This window comes from Vigna angularis, chromosome 6 (assembly GCF_016808095.1).
Source record: "Vigna angularis cultivar LongXiaoDou No.4 chromosome 6, ASM1680809v1, whole genome shotgun sequence".
NCBI classification, from domain to species: Eukaryota; Viridiplantae; Streptophyta; class Magnoliopsida; order Fabales; family Fabaceae; genus Vigna; species Vigna angularis.
This window is the reverse complement of record NC_068975.1, coordinates 13750218-13766179: the sequence shown is the minus strand read 5'-3', so window position 1 is coordinate 13766179 and position 15962 is coordinate 13750218.

The window sequence follows — 15962 nt, the reverse complement described above, 5'->3', positions numbered from 1 at the left end:
TTCCTCAACCTCATTCGTGAACTTCGTTCACTTCATCCAATTTGTCTACTTCGTCCACTTCGTCCAGTTCGTCCAGTTCGCCCAGTCCGTCCCCTTCGTCCTCTTCGTCCCGTCGTCTACTTCGCCCACTTCGTCAACAATGTCCACTTCGTCCACTTCGTCTATTTCGTCCACTTCGTCCATTATGTCCACTTCGGCCACTTCGTCCACTTCGTCTACTTTGTTAACTTCGTCCACTTCGTCGACTTCGTCCACCTCGTCAACTTCGTCTACTTCGTCCACTTCGTCTACTTCGTCTACTTCGTCCACTTCCTCCACTTCCTCCACTTGCTCCACTTCCTCCACCTCCTCCACTTCGTCAACTTTGTCAACTTCGTCCACTTCGTCCTCTTCATCCACTTCGCCCACTTTGTCCACTTTGTCATGTTCGTCCACTTCGTCAACTTCGTCAACTATGTCTACTTCGTCCAGTTCGTCTACTTCGTCCACTTCGTCGACTTCGTCCACTTCGTCCACTTTGTCAACTTCGTCCACTTTGTCAACTTCATCAACTTCTTCCATTTCCTCAACTTCCTCTACTTCCTCAACTTCGTTCATTACGTACACTTCGTTCACTTCGTCCACTTCGTCCACTTTGTTAACTTCGTCCACTTTGTCCACTTCGTCCACTTGGTCCACTTGGTCCACTTCGTCCACTTCATCCACTTCGTCCTCTTCGTCCACTTCGTCCACTTCGTCTACTTTGTCCACTTCGTTCACTTCTTCAACTTTTTCAACTTCTTCCATTTCCTCATCTTCGTCAACTTCCTCAACTTATTCCATTTTGTTCACTTCGTCCACTTCGTCCGCTTCGTCCGCTTCGTCCGCTTCATCCGCTTCGTCTGCTTCGTCCACTTCGTGCTCTTCGTCCACTTCGTCCACTATGTCCACTTCGTCCAATTCGACCAATTCGTCCACTTCGTCCACTTCGTCAACTTCCTCAACTTCCTCCACTTCCTCTACTTCCTCCACTTCGTCAACTTTGTCAACCTCATCCACTTCATCCTCTTCGTCTACTTCGTCCTCTTCGTCCACTTCCTCAACTATGTCAACTGCGTCCACTTCGTCAACTTCGTGCACTTCGTCCACTTTGTCCAGTTCGTCCAGTTCGTCCAGTTCGTCCACTTCGTCCACTTCGTCCTCTCGTCCACTTCGTCCACTTCGTCAACTATGTCCAATTCGTCTATTTCGTCCACTTTGTCCACTTCGTCCAATTCGTCCACTTCGTCCACTATGTCCACTTCGTCCACTTCTTCCACTTCGTCCACTTCATCCACTTCGTCAACTTCCTCCACTTCGTCTACTTTGTTAACTTCGTCCACTTCGTCCACCTCGTCAACTTCGTCTACTTCGTCCACTTCCTCCACTTCCTCCACTTCCTCCACTTCCTCACCCTCCTCCATTTCGTCAACTTTGTCAACTTCGTCCACTTCGTCCTCTTCATCCATTTCTCCCACTTCGTCCACTTCGTCATCTTCGTCATCTTCGTCCACTTCGTCAACTTCGTCAACTATGTCTACTTCGTCCACTTCGTCCACTTCGTCTACTTCGTCCACTTCGTCCACTTCGTCCACTTCTTCCTCTTCGTCCTCTCGTCCACTTCGTCCACTTCGTCAACTATGTCCACTTCGTCCTCTTCGTCCACTTCGTCCATCTCGTCCAATTCGTCCACTTCGTCCACTTCGTCCACTTCGTCCACTTCCTCAACTTCGTCAACTTCTTCCATTTCCTCAACTTCGTCAACTTCCTCAACATCGTTCATTTCGTGCACTTCGTTCACTTCGTCCACGTTGTCCACTTCGTCGATTTTGTCCACTTCGTTCACTTTGTTCACTTCGTCCACTTCGTCCACTTCGTCCGCTTCGTCTGCGTCGTCCACTTCGTCCTCTTCGTCCACTTCGTCCACTTCGTCTACTTTGTCCACTTCGTTCACTTCTTCAACTTTGTCAACTTCTTCCATTTCCTCATCTTCGTCAACTTCCTCAACTTATTCCATTTTGTTCACTTCGTCCACTTCGTCCACTTCGTCCACTTCGTCATCTTCGTCCACTTCGTCCGCTTCGTCCGCTTCGTCCACTTCGTGCTCTTCGTCCACTTCGTCCACTATGTCCACTTCGTCCAATTTGACAAATTCGTCCACTTCGTCCACTTCGTCAACTTCCTCAACTTCCTCCACTTCCTCTACTTCCTCCACTTCGTCAACTTTGTCAACCTCATCCACTTCATCCTCTTCGTCTACTTCGTCCTCTTCGTCCACTTCGGCAACTATGTCAACTGGATCCACTTCGTCAACTTCGTCAACTTCGTGCACTTCGTCCACTTTGTCCAGTTCGCCCAGTTCGTCCACTTCGTCCACTTCGTCCTCTTCGTCCTCTCGTCCACTTCGTCAACTATGTCCAATTCATCTATTTCGTCCACTTTGTCCACTTCGTCCAATTCGTCCACTTCGTCCACTTCGTCCACTTCGTCCACTATGTCCACTTCGTCCACTTCTTCCACTTCGTCCACTTCGTCAACTTCCTCCACTTCGTCTACTTTGTTAACTTCGTCCACTTCGTCCACCTCGTCAACTTCGTCTACTTCGTCCACTTCCTCCACTTCCTCCACTTCCTCACCCTCCTCCATTTCGTCAACTTTGTCAACTTCGTCCACTTCGTCCTCTTCATCCATTTCTCCCACTTCGTCCACTTCGTCATCTTCGTCATCTTCGTCCACTTCGTCAACTTCGTCAACTATGTCTACTTCGTCCACTTCGTCCACTTCGTCCACTTCGTCCACTTCGTCCACTTCGTCCTCTTCGTCCTCTCGTCCACTTCGTCCACTTCGTCAACTATGTCCACTTCATCCTCTTCGTCCACTTCGTCCATTTCGTCCACTTCGTCCACTTCGTCCACTTCGTCCACTTCGTCCACTTCCTCAACTTCGTCAACTTCTTCCATTTCCTCAACTTCGTCGACTTCCTCAACATCGTTCATTTCGTGCACTTCGTTCACTTCGTCCACGTTGTCCACTTCGTCGATTTTGTCCACTTCGTCCACTTCATCCACTTAGTCCACTTAGTCCTCTTCGTCCACTTCGTCCACTTCGTCCACTTCGTCAACTTCGTCCACTTCGTCAAATTTGTCAACTTCTTCCAATTCCTCATCTTCGTCAACTTCCTCAACTTTGTCCATTTTGTTGACTTTGTTCACTTTGTTCACTTCGTCCACTTCGTCCGCTTCGTCCGCTTCGTCCACTTCGTCCTCTTCGTCCACTTCGTCCACTATGTCCACTTCCTCCATTTCGTCCAATTCGTCCAATTCGTCCACTTCGTCCACTTCGTCAACTTCGTCAACTTCCTCAACTTCCTCCATTTCCTCCACTTCCTCCACTTCCTCCACTTTGTCAACTTCGTCCACTTCGTCCTCTTCGTCTACTTCGTCCTCTTCGTCCACATCGTCAACTATGTCAACTTCGTCCACTTCGTCAATTTCGTCCACTTCGTCCACTTCGCCAGTTCGTCCACTTCGTCCTCTTCGTCCTCTCGTTCACTTCGTCCACTTCGTCAACTATGTCCACTTCGTCCACTTCGTCCTCTTCATCCACTTCGCCCACTTCGTCCACTTCGTCATCTTCGTCCACTTCGTCAACTTTGTCAACTATGTCTACTTCGTCCAGTTCGTCTACTTCGTCCACTTCGTCCACTTTGTCAACTTCGTCCACTTTGTCAACTTCATCAACTTCTTCCATTTCCTCAACTTCGTCAACTTCGTCAACTTCGTTCATTACGTGCACTTCGTTCACTTCGTCCACTTCGTCCACTTTGTCCACTTCGTCCACTTTGTCCACTTCGTCCACTTCATCCACTTCGTCCACTTCATCCACTTCGTCCTCTTCGTCTACTTCGTCCACTTCGTCTACTTTGTCCACTTCGTTCACTTCTTCAACTTTGTCAACTTCTTTCATTTCCTCATCTTCGTCAACTTCCTCAACTTTGTCCATTTTGTTCACTTCGTCCACTTCGTCCACTTCGTCCACTTCTTCAACTTCGTCCACTTCTTCCGCTTCGTCCGCTTCGTCCGCTTCGTCCACTTCGTCCTCTTCGTCCACTTCGTCCACTATGTCCACTTCGTCCACTTCGTCCAATTCGACCAATTTGTCCATTTCGTCCACTTCGTCCACTTCGTCCACTTCGTCAACTTCCTCAACTTCCTCCACTTCCTCCACTTCGTCAACTTTGTCAACCTCATCCACTTCGTCCTCTTCGTCTACTTCGTCCTCTTCGTCCACTTCGTCAACTATGTCGACTTCGTCCACTTCGTCAACTTCGTCAACTTCGTCCACTTTGTCCAGTTCGTCCAGTTCGTCCACTTCGTCCACTTCGTCCACTTCGTCCTCTTCGTCCTCTCGTCCACTTCGTCCACTTCGTCAACTATGTCCACTTCGTCCACTTTGTCCACTTCGACCACTTCGTCCATTTCGTCCACTATGTCCACTTCGTCCACTTCGTCAACTTCCTCCACTTCGTCTACTTTGTTAAGTTCGTCCACTTCGTCGACTTTGTCCACCTCGTCTACTTCGTCCACTTCCTCCACTTCCTCCACTTCCTCACCCTCCTCCACTTCGTCAACTTTGTCAACTTCGTCCACTTCGTCCTCTTCATCCATTTCGCCCACTTCGTCCACTTCGTCATCTTCGTCATCTTCGTCCACTTCGTCAGCATCGTCAACTATGTCTACTTCGTCCACTTCGTCCACTTCCTCCACTTCGTCCTCTTCGTCCTTTTGTCCACTTCGTCCACTTCGTCAACTATGTCCACTTCGTCCTCTTCGTCCACTTCGTCCATTTCGTCCACTTGGTCCACTTCGTCAACTTCGTCAACTTTTTCCATTTCCTCAACTTCGTCAACTTCCTCAACTTCATTCATTTCGTGGACTTCGTTCACTTCGTCCACTTTGTCCACTTTGTCTACTTCTTCCACTTCGTCCACTTCGTCCACTTCGTCCACTTAGTCCTCTTTGTCCACTTCGTCCACTTCGTCCACTTCGTCCACTTCGTCCACTTCGTCAACTTCGTCCACTTCGTCAAATTGGTCAACTTCTTCCAATTCCTCATCTTCGTCAACTTCCTCAACTTTGTCCATTTTGTTCACTTTGTTCACTTTGTTCACTTCGTCCACTTCGTCCGGTTCGTCCGCTTCGTCCACTTCGTCCTCTTCGTCCACTTCGTCCACTATGTCCACTTCCTCCATTTCGTCCAATTCGTCCAATTCGTCCACTTCGTCAACTTCGTCAACTTCCTCAACTTCCTCCATTTCCTCCACTTCCTCCACTTTGTCAACTTCGTCCACTTCGTCCTCTTCGTCTACTTCGTCCTCTTCGTCCACTTCGTCAACTATGTCATCTTCGTCCACTTCGTCAACTTCGTCCACTTCGTCCACTTCGCCAGTTCGTCCACTTCGTCCTCTTCGTCCACTTCGTCCACTTCGTCAACTATGTCCACTTCGCCCACTTCGTCTACTTCATCCACTTCGTCCAATTCGTCCACTTCGTACACTTCGTCCACTTCGTCCACTATGTCCACTTCGTCCACTTCGTCATCTTCGTCCACTTCGTGCACTTCCTCCACTTCGTCTACTCTGTTAACTTCGTCCACCTCGTCAACTTCGCCTACTTCGTCCACTTCGTCCACTTCCTCCACCTCCTCCACTTCGTCAACTTGGTCAACTTCGTCCACTTAGTCCTCTTCATCCACTTCGCCCACTTCGTGCACTTCGTCATCTTCGTCCACTTCTTCAACTTCGTAAACTAAGTCTACTTCGTCCACTTCGTCTAGTTCGTCTACTTCGTCCACTTCGTCCTCTTCGTCCTCTTGTCCACTTCGTCCACTTCGTCAACTATGTCCACTTCGTACTCTTCGTCCACTTCGTGCATTTCGTCAATTCGTCCACTTCGCCCAATTCGTCCACTTCGCCCACTTCGTCCATTTCGTCAATTCGTCCACTTCGTCCTCTTCCTCCACTTCCTCCACTTCGTCCACTTCGTCCACTTCGTCCACTTCGTCCACTATGTCCACTTCGTCCACTTCGTCCACTTCGTCCACTTCGTCCACTTCGTGCACTTCCTCCACTTCGTCTACTTTGTTAACTTCGTCCAATTCGTCCACTTTGTTAACTTCGTCCACTTCGTCGACTTCGTCCACCTCGTCAACTTCGTCCACTTCCTCCACTTCCTCCACTTCCTCCACCTCCTCCACTTCGTCAACTTTGTCAACTTCGTCCACTTCGTCCTCTTCATCCACTTCGCCCACTTCGTCCACTTCGTCATCTTCGTCCACTTCGTCAACTTCGTCAACTATGTCTACTTCGTCCAGTTCGTTTACTTCGTCCACTTCGTCGACTTCGTCCACTTCGTCCACTTCGTCCACTTTGTCAACTTCGTCCACTTTGTCAACTTCATCAACTTCTTCCATTTCCTCAACTTCGTCAACTTCCTCAACTTCGTTCATTACGTGCACTTCGTTGACTTCGTCCACTTCGTCCACTTCGTCCACTTCGTCCACTTTGTCCACTTCGTCCACTTTGTCCACTTCGTCCACTTCGTCCACTTCATCCACTTCGTCCTCTTCGTCTACTTCGTCCACTTCGTCTACTTTGTCCACTTCGTTCACTTCTTCAACTTTGTCAACTTCTTCCATTTCCTCATCTTCGTCAACTTCCTCAACTTTGTCCATTTTGTTCACTTCGTTCACTTCGTCCACTTCGTCCACTTCGTCCACTTCGTCCACTTCGTCAACTTTGTCCACTTCTTCCGCTTCGTCCGCTTCGTCCGCTTCGTCCACTTCGTCCTCTTCGTCCACTTCGTCCACTATGTCCACTTCGTCCACTTCGTCCAATTCGACCAATTTGTCCATTTCATCCACTTCGTCCACTTCGTCAACTTCCTCAACTTCCTCCACTTCCTCCACTTCCTCCACTTCGTCAACTTTGTCAACCTCATCCACTTCGTCCTCTTCGTCTACTTCGTCCTCTTCGTCCACTTCGTCAACTATGTCAACTTCGTCCACTTCGTCAACTTCGTCAACTTCGTCCACTTTGTCCAGTTCGTCCAGTTCGTCCACTTCGTCCACTTCGTCCTCTTCGTCCTCTCGTCCACTTCTTCCACTTCGTCAACTATGTCCACTTCGTCTATTTCGTCCACTTTGTCCACTTTGTCCACTTCGTCCAATTCGTCCACTATGTCCACTTCGTCCACTTCGTCAACTTCCTCCACTTCGTCTACTTTGTTAAGTTCGTCCACTTCGTCGACTTTGTCCACCTCGTCTACTTCGTCCACTTCCTCCACTTCCTCCACTTCCTCACCCTCCTCCACTTCGTCAACTTTGTCAACTTCGTCCACTTCGTCCTCTTCATCCATTTCTCCCACTTCGTCCACTTCGTCATCTTCGTCATCTTCGTCCAATTCGTCAACTTCGTCAACTATGTCTACTTCGTCCACTTCGTCCACTTCGTCCACTTCGTCCACTTCGTCCACTTCGTCCACTTCGTCCACTTCGTCCACTTCCTCCACTTCGTCCTCTTCGTCCTCTTGTCCACTTCGTCCACTTCGTCAACTATGTCCACTTCGTCCTCTTCGTCCACTTCGTCCACTTCGTCCACTTCGTCCACTTCGTCAACTTCGTCAACTTCGTCAACTTTTTCCATTTCCTCAACTTCGTCAACTTCCTCAACTTCATTCATTTCGTGGACTTCGTTCACTTCGTCCACTTTGTCCACTTTGTCTACTTCTTCCACTTCGTCCACTTCGTTCACTTAGTCCTCTTTGTCCACTTTGTCCACTTCGTCCACTTTGTCTACTTCGTCCACTTCGTCCACTTCGTCCACTTCGTCAAATTTGTCAACTTCTTCCATTTCCTCATCTTCGTCAACTTCCTCAACTTTGTCCATTTTGTTCACTTCGTCCATTTCGTCAACTTCGTCCGCTTCGTCTGCTTCGTCCACTTCGTCCTCTTCGTCCACTTCGTCCACTATGTCCACTTCCTCCATTTCGTCCAATTCGTCCACTTCGTCCACTTCGTGCACTTCGTCCACTTCGTCAACTTCCTCAACTTCCTCCACTTCCTCCACTTCATCCACTTCCTCCACTTCGTCAACTTCGTCCACTTCGTCCTCTTCGTCTACTTCGTCCGATTCGTCCACTTCGTCAACTTCGTCAACTATGTCTACTTCGTCCACTTCGTCAACTTCGTCCACTTCGTCCACTTCGTCCACTTCGTCCACTTCGTCAATGATAACGGTCGAAAAACCTATATTTTTATCCTTAAAATTGATACCAAAAGCAACCTTTAAGACTTAGAAACTAGCTTGAACTCATATTTTTGCTTTTGTTTTGTGAATAAGAGAGTTGAAAGTGAATTTAATGGTTTTGTGCAAGATTTTCTTGATTTTGTAGGCTAATTGAATGATTTGAAAGAAAAAGGGAAGTACCGAATGATTGGAGTGCTGAAAAGTCAACTAGAAACCAGAAAAGTCAACCACTTCAACCAGTCAACCAATCAACTAGAATGCTGAAAAATCAACCAGAACGCAGAAAAAGTGTGACCAAGTGGCGCTGAGCGGTAAAATACCGCTGAGCGGCACTTTTCAGGTGCCAAAATCACCGCTGAGGGGCAAAAACAGCAACTGGGGGCAAAATGGATCATGCGCTATTACCGCTCAACGGTAAAATACCGCTGAGCGCCATTCTAAGTGGGCTTAGACTGGTTTTTTATCACTATTTTGGGCTTAGGCCTAATTTTTTGTATTATTACGAACAGTATATAATAAGCTTTAGGTGTTCCTAGGGTTTGTATCTTTGGCTGGGAGGAAGCACAAACACATTTTTCACCCCTTGGGGGTAGATTGGGAGATGGTGACGGCTCTCCTCTTCTCTTTCTAGGGTTTTATCTTCCATTCTTTCATTATTCATCTAGTTTCACAATGAATATGGTGAACTAAACCTTGTATTGTTGTTGGGGAATCAATGTAGTCTTGTGAAACTCTCATATATGGAATTAATGTCTTAACATCTTATTTTAAGATACATGCTTTCTTTCATCATTAGTTAGGGTTTTTCCTCTTTGCTTAATGCTTGCTTTGTTTAACTCATTCATTGCCATGATCATTGATTTTGTCGATATGGGAACGTACGGGGAAATCTAGATCCGGGGAATTTCTCCCAATAGCATATTGGTTGCCTTTAAGCTCCTGCACTTCAGAATTAATTACTAGGAATGCTAGGAATTGTATGAACTCGTAGTTAAGGATAAGCCTTCTTGACAAGGTAATTTAGAGAGTGGCATTAACATTGATGAAAAGATTGATGAATTCCTAAAGTATATGAGAGTGGATAAGATGAAATTGATAACCCCAACAACATACTCATCCATATCATTCATTACGTGTTTGTTTTACTCTTTTTGGCATTGATCAAATTCATGCATACATGTTTAATTACTGTCTTTTGCATTTAAACCTACAATCAATTGTTCACAAGTCTTAAATAATCAACAAATCAGATAACTAACTAAGCCGTGAGTCCTTTGGGAAAACGATACTTGGTCTTACCTAGTTTTATTACTTGATACGATTCGGTCACACTTGCCGATTGTTAAACAAGTTTGTGGCGCCGTTTTCGGTGTTCATAAATTTGTCATCAAGTTTTTGGCGCCGTTGCCAAGGACTCGTGGTTTAACTAGTTTATTTGTTTGATTATTGATTATCTTTGACTTGAATTTTGAAATTTGAATTTCTGTTTTTATTTTCGATTTTTATTTTATTTTATTTTATTTTATTTTATTTTTTGTTTTTATTTTATTTTCTGTTTTTATTTTTATTTTATTTTATTTTATTTTATTTTCTATTTTTATTTTTCTGTTTTTATTTCCTATCTTCCTATCTTTTCAATTATATCCTTTGATTTATCTATCTTCTCCATCTTTTTGTGCTAACAAATATTTTATAGAGTTTTGTGCCTAATGTTTACAGGATGCAATTCAAATAAGAATTTAACTATATGGGCACTCAATTCTACCAAAGTAATCTGAGTGGGAACCACACTCCACCATGGATCAAAGCCAATGATGCCTTGTTAGCTCAGAACAAGATACTAACTCAACAATTGGAGAATCTCACAAAAACACTTGCACAACCGCCAAAAGAGTTAAAGGCTGTTGCACAGGTTCAAATACAGTTGTGTGAATTATGTGGAGGTGACCATGTCAATGGTCAATGCGCCTTTCCAGCAGAAGCTTCGGAGGATGTTAACTTCAGGGCCAATCAATTTCCATACTGTCAGGGAAACTTCAATGAAGAGTGGAAACCACACCCAAGTGTTGGTCAAGGACAAAGTGGGCAAGCTGGACAAAGTGGGCAATTTAACAAGAAACAACAACAACCAACCTTATGGCAACATATTTCTATACTTAATGAAAGATCAATAAGGATGGAAGAAACTCTTCAGCAATTCATACAGGCAACTGAATCCACTCAAAAGAGAACTGAAGCTGCTATTACGAACTTGGAGATTCAAATGGGTCAAATTAATAGGCTGTTGGAAGAAAGGCCTGACAAGAATTTTGGGGCTAATACTGAGGTTAACCCCAGGGAAGTGTGTAAAGTGCTAGTGAGTGTAAATGTTGAAAAAGTTGAGTTGGAAAAAGAAGAGAGAAAAGAGAGAGAAGAGAAAGACGAAGAGAAATTTGTGTGAAGAAAAAGAGGACGAGAGAAAAAAAGAAAGAATCATATGAAAAACCTCTTCCTCATCCAAAGAAGTACCATAGGAACAAGGAATTTGAGCGCTTTATGGAAATCTTCAAGAAATTGGAGATTAAAGTTCCTATGATTGAGACATTGCAACAGGTTCCTGGTTTGATCAAATTTCTGAAGAAGTTCAGTAGAAAGAAGAAAAAGAAGATGGAACCTGAGCTATATTGGGTCAAGCTAGTGACGTTAAAAGAGCGCTTGCTGGGAGGCAACCCAGAGATTTAAGAACTTTTAATTTTTGTTTTAGTGATGTAATTTTGAACTTTTGGGTACTTTTGTTTTTGTTATAAGTTTGTTATAGGGTTTACATCCACTGATGGATGTTAGGCGGAAGAGTATCTACTGAAGGATACTATGTTTGTATACACCTACTGATGGGTGTTGGTAAGAAAGATTTGCATCTACTGAAGGGTGTTGGAGGATTTTGGGTCAGGCTCGTGACGTTAAACAAGCGCTACCTGGGAGGCAACCCAGTTGATTGATTTTATCTGTATTGTTTGTTTTAATTCTGCTTTAGTTGCATAATAGGGTTGTGCATGAAGGATCTGAGAATTTTATTGCAGGGAGCCAGTGAGGGGTATGTTTAGGACGCATTTAGGTTAAGCTAAGGAGAAGGAGAGCACTTCCCGTAAGTGCCGCTGAGCGGTAGTGTCGCAGACTGGGCTTAGGTTGCCCCTTAGCAGAACCCGAGCCCATTAGGGTATTTTTATACCCTAAGCTGCGCCTTGGCTTATCTTTTAGTACTTTTCTCTGCACACACACTCCTACATACTCTTTCAAAGGATCTCTACAATTTTTCCCTCATCCCTCTTGAGAAAATCTCCCTTTCACTCACTTTCTCACTAGTTTTCCATCTAAGTTAGGGGTTGGAAGAGAGCATCATAGCTTGAAAGCATTCTTCATTCATCTAGCATCTCCACCCAAGTAAGTCAAAGCATTTTTCATTCTATGGTTCTTGAGTTTGAATTGGATTGTTAAAGCATGAATTTTTAGGGGTTTTGATCTTTATGCATGATTTGATGATTTAATTGATGTTTGAACCGATTAAACTGAATGATTGTGATCTGGAAAACTGAAAAGTGCATGTGGGTGGAGTTAGGATAAGCCAAAAGGAGTTTTTCAAAATTCTGCAGATTTACCGCTCAGGGATAACTTGCTGCTGAGCGACACTCTGACAGACTTGTGGTTTTTACTGAGTTGCATTCTGGATAGTTGTGCTGGTGGCGCTGAGGGGTGATTTTGACCCTCAGCGGTGGTTTAGCTTCGAAATAATGGTGTTGGATGTGTTTTACTAATGATTAACAACATGTTTGTGGTTTTGTATCTGTGTTTGATGTAGGAATGGCATCCTCTTCAGGCAAAAGAATGAAGACCATGGCATCCAAAAGAAAATAAAAGGAACCAGAACAACCCCATTCTAGTAGGTTCCTATCTCGTAAACATGAAAAGCACTTCAAGGTGGTCCAAGATAGGAGACTACTTATGGAGAGAAAGGTTGAAATGATACCTAACTTTGCTCCTCAATTTGGAGAGCAATTGTTAGGGAATGATTGGGGGAAGCTAGCCACATACCCTACACCTGCCAATATAGCTGTGGTGAAAGAATTCTACACTAATACAAGAAAGATTGGTGATTATCCAGCTGAGAATTACCTAGGCTATGTTAGAGGCCATGCTATTAGGTATGATCCTGATTCCATCAACAACTTCTTGGATACTGTGTGGGCTGGTGAGCAGTGTCAGTTTGCTCTCTGTATGGAAGAAGGCGCTGATTTTGCTGACGTGGAGAGAGTTTTATGTGTACCTGGAGGACATTTTCAGAGGAATAGAACTGGCTCTGTGGTTAACATTAGGAGAACTGACTTGACTCCTCTTGCAAAGTATTGGATGGCATTTTCTCATGCCAACATTCAGCCATGTTCTCATGTGTCAGACGTCACTCTTAGCAGGGCACTCCTCCTTTACTATGGAATCAGGAACTTGAATGTCAATATTGGACAGGTAATAGCTGATGAGATAAGGATGTGCGCCAACACAACAAACAACAAAGCACCCTTAAGACATCCTTCTTTGATTACACACCTCTGCAAGATAGCTGGAGTGGATACTTCTGCTCCACCATTTGAAAGGCTAAGGAAAGCAATTGATGAGGCCTATTACAGACAATACTGTGGAGGTCAGGAGGCGGCTCAGCCAGTTCCACCATGCCGGACTCGTAGAGAAAGAGGGCAAGCATAGAGTCAGGCATCTACTGAGACACATGAAGCAAAACCCTTCCAGATGAGGGACATGTACATGTCTCTTATAGGTGCAAAGTTATAGTCTATCAACAGAGGACAGGTGGCCACTGCTGAGATGATTGTTGGAATGTATGATACACCTTCAGCACACAGGTGGACTATGGAGGAGTTTCATAATGTGGTAGCCTGGCCAGAAGAGCAGGTACAAGGAGACAGAGCTGAAGCAGCTGAAGCTTCAGCTATGGAGATGGAAGAAGATGATGCTGATGATGATAAGGATGATGCATTTGAGGATGCTGAAGATGAGGAAGAAGAGGAGGATACAGATGACAGCTCAGATTGATGAGGAGCTGAGATAACATTTACTGATGAATGCTATCATAACTAAAGCAGGACTTATGTTTTTGTTTGGTTTTCTGAACTTATTTATTTGTTTTTAGTTTAGGGTTTGATGTACTCAATTGGAAACTTTATCTATTATGATGGTTTTCTGATGATTGTGAATGTTTGATAAGTAATGCTTGAATGATGATTTGATATAGATTGATGTTGAGATGTGCATATTACATGCCTATACAGGTGGTTCACAAGCTTTGTGAACAAATGCAAGTTATTATGATTGTGATTGTGATATTAAGCAGGATGTGTATGTCAAATGTGAATGAGCTTTTATGTGAGGTTTTGAGCTCCAGAGTTATTACTTTGAAGTTATTACTTTGGAAGCATGAATAACTTTGCCCAGGCTTTCTATGATTAGATTACTTGCTTGTTTGCATTATATGATCAAGGCCGTTTGTTGGAAACCCTTATATTAGCCAAATTGCATGAAATAAGCCACTAAAAGAGAACACTATGTGTTCTATCATTTGAACCCTTAGCCTTGAACATAAATTTAAAACCCTTGTTGAGAGCTTTACCTTAAGTTAAGTAGAAAATATTTTGTGGTATTGATAAATGTTCAAGTTTAGGGTTGTTGGAAAATAGAAAGGGAAATTGAAAGCATTGAGCTAAGAGCTAAGAATTAAGTATGTGAAAATAGAAAGAAAAGAAAAGAAAAGAAAAAGCAAAGCTCAATGCAAAGGAAAGTTGGGAAAAGTAAGAATGATTGTGTTTATATGATTCTCTTAACGCAAGGGTTTTGTGATCTAGAAAAACCAATTTTCTTGTTAGCCCAGCCACATTATAAGCCATTGAAAAAGTCCTTGTGATGATGCATGCTTGTGAATTTATTTGATTGTGGTTAAATGAAAGGCAAAGTCAATTCATGTGACACTGTGATAGTAGAATGAATGAGTGATTACCTCTTATACACTTGTGTTTGAGTGAAACACTTTACCTAGTGAGGAAAGATTCCATGAGCACATAAATATCCATGCTTAGTTGATTGATCATTCATGAAAAATAACATTTGTTGGATATTAGGTGATTGTGTGAACATTAAAGCATGTGCATGTCTTGACTGAAGTTTTTGTCATAAGCTTAATTGAATACTTACTTATCTTGAAAAGAGGATTTTGAATGGAGTGAACCATTGTATTGATTGGAAGAAGATTGAGTTACATCTTGTTTGCTTGAGGACAAGCAAAGTTTTAAGTTTGGGGTTGTGATAACGGTTGAAAAACTGTTATTTTTATGCTTAAAATTGATACCAAAAGCAACCTTTAAGACTTGGAAACTAGCTTTAATTCATATTTTTGCTTTAGTTTTGTGAATAAGAGAGTTGAAAGTGAATTTAATGGTTTTGTGCAAGATTCCCTTGATTTTGTAGGCTAATTGAATGATTTGAAAGAAGAATGGAAGTATTGAATGATTGGAGTGCTGAAAAGTCAACCAGAAACCAGAAAAGTCAAACCAGTCAACCAGAAAAGTCAACCAATCAACCAGCCAACCAGAATGCTGAAAAATCAACCAGAACGCAGAAAAAGTGTGACCGAGTGGCGCTGAGCGGTAAATTACCGTTGAGCGGCACTTTTCAGGTGCCAAACTCACTACTGAGGGGCAAAAACAACATCTGGGGGCAAAATGGATCATGCGCTATTACCGCTCAGCGGTAAAATACCGTTGAGCGCTATTCTAAGTGGGCTTGGATCGGTTTTTTATCACTATTTTGGGCTTGGGCCTAATTTTCTGTATTATTACGAACAGTATATAAGCTTTAGGTGTTCCTAGGGTTTGTATCTTTGGCTGGGAGGAAGCAGAAAAACATTTTTCACCCCTTGGGGGTAGATTGGGAGATGGTGACGACTCTCCTCTTCTCTTTCTAGGGTTTTATCTTCCATTCTTTCATTATTCATCTAGTTTCACCATGAATATGGTGAACTGAACCTTGTATTGTTGTTGGGGAATCAATGTAGTCTTGTGAAACTCTCATATATGGAATTAATGTTTTAACATCTTATTTTAAGATACATGCTTTCTTTCATCATTAGTTAGGGTTTTTCATCTTTTCTTAATGCTTGCTTTATTTAACTCATTCATTGCCATGATCAGTGATTTTGTCGATATGGGAACGTACGGGGAAATCTAGATCCGGGGAATTTCTCCCAATAGCATATTGGTTGCCTTTAACCTCCTGCACTTCAGAATTAATTACTAGGAATGCTAGGAATTGTATGAACTCGTAGTTAAGGATAGGCCTTCTTGACAAGGTAATTTAGAGAGTGGCATTAACATTGATGAAAAGATTGATGAATTCCTAAAGTATATGAGAGTGGATAAGATGAAATTGATAACCCCAACAACATACTCATCCATATCATTCATTACGTGTTTGTTTTACTCTTTTTGCCATTGATCAAATACATGCATACATGTTTAATTACTGTCTTTTGCATTTAAACCTACAATCAATCGTTCACAAGTCTTAAATAATCAACAAATCAGATAACTAACTAGGTCGTGAG